Source organism: Papio anubis, chromosome 12 (genome assembly GCF_008728515.1).
Source record: "Papio anubis isolate 15944 chromosome 12, Panubis1.0, whole genome shotgun sequence".
Taxonomy (NCBI): Eukaryota; Metazoa; Chordata; class Mammalia; order Primates; family Cercopithecidae; genus Papio; species Papio anubis.
The window spans coordinates 64,617,045-64,625,556 of NC_044987.1; the positions used below are offsets into that span (position 1 = coordinate 64,617,045).

At 38.4% G+C, this 8,512-nt stretch overlaps 1 pseudogene; it reads right to left on the reverse strand.

Annotated features, from left to right (window-relative positions):
- Nucleotides 1-1,166: 1,166 nt before the first annotated feature.
- Nucleotides 1,167-7,907, reverse strand: LOC103877706 (annotated as a pseudogene).
- Between the last annotated feature and the right edge of the window lie 605 nt (nucleotides 7,908-8,512).

Sequence of the window (8,512 nt, forward strand, 5' to 3'; positions counted from 1 at the left end):
TTTTCTTAATCCAGTCTGTCACTGATGGACATTTGGGTTGATTCCAAGTCTTTGCTATTGTGATAGTGCCGAAATGAACATACGTTGTGCATGTGTCTTTATAGCGGTATGATTTATAATCCTTTGGGTATATACCCAGTAATGGGATGGCTGGGTCATATGGTACTTCTAGTTCTAGATCCTTGAGGAACCGCCATACTGTTTTCCATAATGGTTGAACTAGTTTACAATCCCACCAACAGTGTAAAAGTGTTCCTATTTCTCCACATCCTCTCCAGCACCTGTTGTTTCCTGACTTTTTAACGATTGCCATTCTAACTGGTGTGAGATGGTATCTCATTGTGGTTTTGATTTGCATTTCTCTGATGGCCAGTGATGACAAGCATTTTTTCATGTGTCTGTTGGCTGTATGCATATCTTCTTTTGAAAAATGTCTGTTCATATTCTTTGCCCACTTTTTGATGCAGTTGTTTGTATTTTTCTTCTTGTAAATTTGTTTGAGTTCTTTGTAGGTTCTGGATATTAGCCCTTTGTCAGATGAGTAGATTGCAAAAATTTTCTCCCATTCTGTAGGTTGCCTGTTCACTCTGATGGTAGTTTCTTTTGCTGTGCAGAAGCTCTTTAGTTTAATTAGATCCCATTTGTCAATTTTGGCTTTTGTTGCCCTTGCTTTTGGTGTTTTAGACATGAACTCCTTGTCCATGCCTATATCCTGAATGGTATATCTAGGTTTTCTTCTAGGGTTTTTATGGTTTTAGGTCTAACATTTAGGTCTCTAATCCATCTTGAATTAATTTTCGTATAAGGAGTAAGGAAAGGATCCAGTTTCAGCTTTCTACTTATGGCTAGCCAATTTTCCCAGCACCATTTATTAAATAGGGAATCCTTTCCCCATTCCTTGTTTTTCTCAGGTTTGTCAAAGACCAGATGGCTGTAGATGTGTGGTATTATTTCTGAGGACTCTGTTCTGTTCCATTGGTCTATATCTCTGTTTTGGTACCAGTACCATGCTGTTTTGGTTACTGTAGCCTTGTAGTATAGTTCGAAGTCAGAGCGTGAGGCCTCCAGCTTTGTTCCTTTGGCTTAGGATTGTCTTGGCAATGCGGGCTCTTTTTTGGTTCCCTATGAACTTTAAAGCAGTTTTTTCCAATTCTGTGAAGAAATTCATTGGTAGCTTGATGGGGATGGCATTGAATCTATAAATTACCTTGGGCAGTATGACCATTTTCACGATACTGATTTTTCCTATCCATGAGCATGGAAGCCACTCCTCAGTGAAATAGAGGACTCAATCCTAGTTTTAACACAATGTGAAGATATTTTGGGGAGTGGATATAATTCTGATGGTTATGTATTTTTCCTCCCAGCTTTGTTTAGGTTTTTGTTTGTTTGCTTATAAGGAATATAACAGTTCATTCATTTATTTTTTCACAAAACAATATTTATTGAAACCTACTATGTGCCCATCCCAGTGTTACATTTGAGGACTCAGTGATTATGAGATTTAGTAATTAGGGTTTATGGGAGAAACCTATCTAAAGAGATATAGGAGGGATATGTCAACATATCTTTGGATTTGTTTACTAACTAAATATTCCTTTTAAAATGCTTTTAAATTCCTTCTTACAAAGCCTCACTATTATTTGAATGGCTGCACTGTGAGGGCAGTGTGTTACTGGTGAACATGTTAATGTTCATGTGCACTGTATGAGGGCAGCACAACAGCTTAGGACCCACCACAGTGCTATGTATTTAAGGCAAATACCCCAGAACTGGAAGCTGGGGAAACTGATTTTTTACAATGAAAAACAGATAATAAGCAACCATGACTGAGAGTCAGTTTTTAATTAGTCTTAACAGCTAAACTTAATGTCTCTGACTGGGACAAATTATTCAGTGAATTTTAAACAAAATAGAATTTAATCATTTCCCAAGTAGGTTTTTCTATATTTGAAAAAGCAAATATATATTGTGAACACAAAATGCATTGGGTGATTTTAACACAAAAATCTGAGAATTAGAGTGTTGTGAGGTAGGGGGAAGGGGGAGGGATAGCATTGGGAGATATATCTAATGTAAATGACGAGTTAATGGCTGCAGCACACAAACATGGCACACGTATACATACATAACAAACCTGCACATTGTGCACATGTACCCTAGAACATAAAGTATAATTTTAAAAATAGAAATTTAATGAATATTGACTAAATGTTGAAGTGCAAGTAAAAGGAAAAATCTGAAACTCAAAGAAATTTCTTCAAAAAAGATAGATTCAAAACCTACGTAACTGGGTTACAGGAATGGAAGTATTTCGCATATCAAGTATTCAACAAGGTATGGAGATCAATAGTTGCATTCAACAGGAAATACAATTCAACATTTAGAATTCAAATATCTAATAAGAAAATTTTTACAAACAACATAGAAATAAAAATTTATGATTATAAAATGGAAAAGAATTATGAGACTACTGGACAATTTGTATAAACTGGACAATTTGACCTTATTTTAAAACATATCTAGATTTTTTCAAAATAATTTGTTAACAAAGCCTCTCAGCCTTCAATTCATATAAAATATATAAACAGGTTGATAATTTATCATTTACTTAGATGATAATACACTGTAAAATATTTATATTACCAATTTGAATAAATATATTTTATTTAATAAAGAAGAGGCTTTTTCGTAAGTCTGTTAATTAGAGAATTAGGCAATATTCATTAGACAATAGTAAAACTATATATGTATATTTACATATATGTCATGATATAAATGATAGGAATACTTTTTAGTGTTGCAGAAGGACTCACTCTTCCCATTAATATGCCTTATTGTGAGAATTCCCAATTTTTCAGTGGAAATGAAAGGATGCATTTTTTAAAAGCCTAAAAAATATTGAAGTCAGTAATGTGGTTTCTGATATTCAGATGCAGACACTGAAATGTTAGGATTAATAAAAAGACTTGAAACAAAAAAGAGGGAGATTCCTATCATCAGCATGGCCCTAAGTGCCATGGATTCATCTTTGTCATCAATGTCTTTATTTTTGCTCATAACTGTGTATAGAATTAGCACATATCTCTTTTTTGTCTCTCTGTATAAATAAGCATAGCTTTCTGGGATGACTTGTGGGATCCCCTGGAGGGAGAGGCACTGGCAGAATAGCTTTTATAGTTTTGCAGCTCTAGGGGTCCCTCTGTTGCTGTTCAAATGGCTCAAAGTAGCACTTTCTTTGAGGCCACTTCTGTGTGTTAGAGCAAAGTCTGGTCCTGGAAGACATTCTGCTTCCTTCTGTTCCAGCCCTAGAACTCCACAGGTTTTGAGAAGCTGTATTTAGCTGTTGCAACGCTTTCTTGTGTCTGCTTTCCCTAAGTCCTTTCCTCTACCATCAGAGCCTTCTTTCTCTCTTGTGCAAGTGGATCTTTATTTGTTTTAATGTGCTTTTCTTTGGGCTGAGGCTACATCCTTTTGGAAGAGCTTATTTGCTGGACATTTTTGAGATTTTCAAATGCTGAGGATCACCACAGCACTGCTTTATCCTCTTATGTTTATGAGCACTTAGAGCCTGCAAGTACTGTTCCAAGTTTCACCAGTCAATCTCAAAACCATCTGCCCAGATTTTTGCTTAGTATACAGTCCTGTCCAATTAGGGACAATATTTTTCTGTCATGTGATTTTGCCAAAGACGTCATCTGTAAGTTTTAATTTTGTTTTGCTTTTCTCTCCTGGTTGCTTAATGAGACATTCAGGGGTTGTTTGGGAGTAATTCAAGGCTATATGCAACTATGGTTAGTAAGTGATCATGTTATTTGATCCCTATGGCTTTATTTTAGAAAAGTTATTCCATGATCCTATGAGGAAAAAAAAATTATTAGCTATTGCTTTTTAAAAAGCAATTTTTTTCCTACATGTCTTCATTCCCTAATCATCCATCAGAGTTGAGTTATTCCATGGCCTGTCCACTGCCTGTTTACTCTCCAGTTGAAGTCCACATATCATTCTTTCTAAATCTGCTAAGTGCGTGCCTGCCTGTGTGGTCTGGGTTGTGTTTTCTTGGCATGGTTTTTCAGAGGATTTCTTTCTTTGTGGCTTTAATTCTCTGTAAATTTGCTGACAGCTTTCAGCTATCTCTCCTCTGCTCAAGCAGGTGCTTAAGCTTGTTGTCTGGGTTGCTCACTGCAGGACACGAGCCCAGATTTCAGCCAACTATGCGACTAAGCAACCACTGCCACTGAAGCGGACTTGCCACTCCATTAATCAACAACCTCTGTTAGGCTTCGATTTGGAGTTCTCATTAGCTGCCTCTAGTCATTCAGTCCTCTCTGTAGTCATGCCCAAAGGATGACAGCATGTGGCTTTTCCAGAAAACATTTTTCTTTGTACTAAACTTCTGAATTCCATGTGTTGTATGGTTTCTATTTTTGTTCCATTTTATAGAACTCTGGAGTATTCTTATTTCAAAAGTGTAAACTTGGTCACAGCTATTATGTATTTTTTAGTTTCTGAGTTTAAAGATATTCAAAATGATTATTTATTTAAATATTCTGGGCTGATATGATCTCAGGTAACATAATCTACATTATAACATATAACTAATGTAGGCATTCGTTTTTGTCTGTTTCTGAGAATCGCTTGAAAGCATAGATGTTACTAGTCCATTGGGACAAAAAGGATTCAATTCAAGACTCTCTTTCTTGTTGGGTCTGAGAGAAGTCACTTGTGGCAACCTGTGACACAGTTAATTACAACATAGGGCAGCCTGATGTTTTAAGTTACGAGTTGTAGCCTGGCTAACGCATATAACTACTGGCAGGTACACAATTGTAGGTGTATGTCTGGAGGGAGATTGAAAGGCTCCAAAGGACCAACCTGGTACATGCAAACATCAGCAATAACAAAGAACCTCTAAGGCTTTCCAGGACAGTTCTCCTTGATCAGACTTATTTCCCAGTAATATCTTGTGTAGTCTCCTGCAAATCTCCTTAGTCTTGATGGAATAGATAATTGGGTTGAGCATCGGAGGTACAAAGAGATAGACCAGAGACGTGAACTTATGCACATATTCAGGAGCATGCTTCCCAAATCGATGAACCATGGACACACTAACCACAGGCATGTAGAAGATTAGCACAGCACAGACATGTGACACACATGTGTTGCGTGTCTTTAGCCTCTCATCCCTGGAGGCGATGGCCAGCACTGAATGTAGAATGAGCACATAGGAGAGAAGGATGAGCAGTGCATCTACACCAAAGGCAGATATGACAATGAACAGGCCATACATGCTGTTGATGGTAGTGTCTCACAGGGCAGGCGAATCAGGTCTACGTGCAGGCAGTAGGAATGGGTCAGTACCACACTGGCCTTGCAGAAAGGCAGCCTCTTCAGGAGGAAGGGAAGTGGGAAGACCATGCAAAAGCTGCGGATGACAATGGATATGCCAATGTGGGCCACACGGGCATCAGTGAGCACTGTGGCATAGCGCAAGGGGTTACAGATGGCCACATAGTGGTCGAAGCTCATGGCCAGCAGGATGCCAGACTCTATCCAGGAGGAAAAGTGGATGAAGAACATCTGGGCCAGGCAGGCATCAAAAGTCGTCTCTGGGGCATGAAAACACACAGCAGCCAGTACAGCGGGCAATGTAGAAAGGACACACCCAGGTCATTAACAGACAAAAGAGACAGGAAGTAGTACATAGCTGGTGCAAGCTCTGCTCTTCCTTTACGATAAAGAGGATGAGGATGTTGCCCAGGAAGGAAATAGCATAAAGCAGCAGCAGAAGGGCAGCCAGCCAGTGCTCCAGGCCCTTCATCTCTGGGAAGCCTGTTAGAGTGAAGCTAGTAGTACTTGAGATGTTAGTCCCAAAGTCCCCCATCAGTGTTTCTCAGTGACTTTTAGGGAAATCAACCTGGGTGGATTGAGGTGAGATGGTGGGAGAAGTGAAGACTAGGAGTGGCTGATATCTAAAACTAGGAGAGACAATGATGCTTAGATTCCAGTGCTAAAGATTTGGAAAGTTCAGAAAAAAGCAGGATACATTTCAGACCTTCTACAGTCTGGCAACACCCCTAGATCTGTCATGAGTTCCAGGTTTTCCCCCACAGAAATTTTTGACTAATTTTTAGATATTATCTTTTATTTCTCTTGTGTCTATATATCTTTTTACATTGGTTAAGATCTTTCTCTAATGGCAAAAAATGGGTTCCCCTTTCTCTCTACCAGGTCATAGCCATCAGTTTCTTCCATAAGTGAGGTGTACCATGTCCTTCATGAAGTCTTTCCTTAATACTCCCACCCACTGATTGATTCTGTCTTGTGCAAGTGATGACATCTTTTGCGTATATTCTAAGCTGCTTCTCCTCTCTTGCCTACACTCAAGCATTATTTCAGTTCTCTGCCTTTCCTTGTGACTGGAACCCCTCACTTATTCACCAAGGGTCCAGAATGTCACACTTCTCTACACTTTATTCTCTTGGTTTTGCCCTTCTATATTTTAACATAGATTTTTAAAAATCTCTGTTCAGACCACAGATTCTCAAATTCTGCTGTATGCTAGATTCAATTAAGAAGCATTAAAATATTGCTTTCCTCAGAAGAAACCTACCAATTAATTTTGACACTGTGCAGGTAGAACTTACAAATCAGCATGTGTTTAAACTCATAGGCAATTCCAACATGCAGCCAAGTGTGAGTATCAGGAATGTAGGTGACTCCTATCACCATTCAAATATGTCCCACCCATATTCCTCCCTGAGGATCAATTTGGGGAGTTACTATCATAGGAAACAAATAATCACAAACTTCAGCAAACCTCTTAATTGCCCCCTCATTTCTTCCTAGTAATCACCCATTTTCCACTCACTTTCACAATTAATACCTTTGAAATTATTATCTACCCAAAATGTCCTCCTTGTCTCTGCTCTGAGCCTCAATTATCCCAAATATATGTCTGCTGCCCAGGCTTCCCTTCTCAATACGTATTCATGCAGACAATTTGCGATTGGACTTCCAAATGTAAGAGTTCATTGTCATCCCAAACGTAACGTGTGCAAAATTGAACTTTATGTCAATTACTATGTTTTATCCTCTTCAAAGTTATCATCTCATCACCAATCACCATCTATTCACATGGTCATGCCAGAAAACCCTGGCCAAGTCATTCTTGATATTTCTCACCCTCTCCTATTCACAAGTCTATTAATTCATTGTAAACCCTGGTTTCCTCTCTCCATCTCACTTCCAACTGTCACTCATCTCTCAACATCTTCAACTAAAATGTCTGTGGAATCTTCCTGAGGATCACCCAGGTATCATATCTCTGTCTAATCCATTCTCCACAAAGCAGCCAAATTATTTGCTTTTAATATAAAGTGATGTTACTCTCCTACTAGAAACCTTTCAATGGCTTCATTTACCTTATGAAATAAGAATTTAAATAAAAATTCAAGTCCTTACCATGGCTCATAGCAGCTTTAAGACCACATAAGAACTTGCCATCTTCCAATAATTCTAATCATTCATTTCATTTCTTCTCATAATTTTGGATGTTATACACCCTCACACATACTCTTCTTTGTGGCTTTTCTTATCACACTTTAAATTGTAGTGCATTTGTTATATATTTGTTTAGTTATTTGATTAGTATCTTTGTTCCCCCAAAAATTTATAACTCCCTGTAACTGTCTGTGTTTCTTCTCATTTTATTCTCAATGTTTAGACAACTGACTGGGCATATAGAGCCCTGGACTAGGACTCAGAGATTACCAGTTCTAGTTTTAATGGTTAGAATATTGACCAAATAGGCTGGACATGGTGGCTCACCCCAGTAATCCCAGCACTTTGAGAGGCCAGGGTGGCCAGATCATGAGGTCAGGAGTTCGAGACCAGTCTGGACAACATGGTAAAACCCCATCTCTACTAAAACTACAAAAAGTACCCGGGTGTGGTGGCACATGACTGTAATCTCAGTTACTGGGAAGTCTGAGGCAGGAGAATCGCTTGAACTCGGGAAGTGGAGGTTGCCATGAGCTGAGATCGCGCCATTGCACTCCAGCCTGGATGACAGACCAATACTCTGTCTCGGAAAAAAAAAAAAAAAAAAATTTGATCAAATAAATAAGCTATTTTATTAACAGGAATAACATATTAAAATAAGAGCTACATGTTTTTAGTGTAAAATTGTTTAGGTAAGTAAAAGTAGCTCCCCTGGCATCTAATAACTGAGTTATTATTTCACCTTTGCTACATACAAGCTGTGAATTTAGTTAGTTTCCTCACGTCTTATTTTCACATCCCTAGACTGGAAAGAGCAATGCAAAGTAAACATTGAATGTGCTTATTCAGATCCCTGGCACAAGATGTACTGAATACATGACAACTAGGAAAGCTGTGATAAAGAGGGACATCGAGGGGCTGAAAGTTCCTGGTCCCATCTCCAAACTGTCTTCCCACATTCAGTTTCCCAGTCAAAGGTTTCTTTCTTTCTTTTGTTTCACCATTTTAT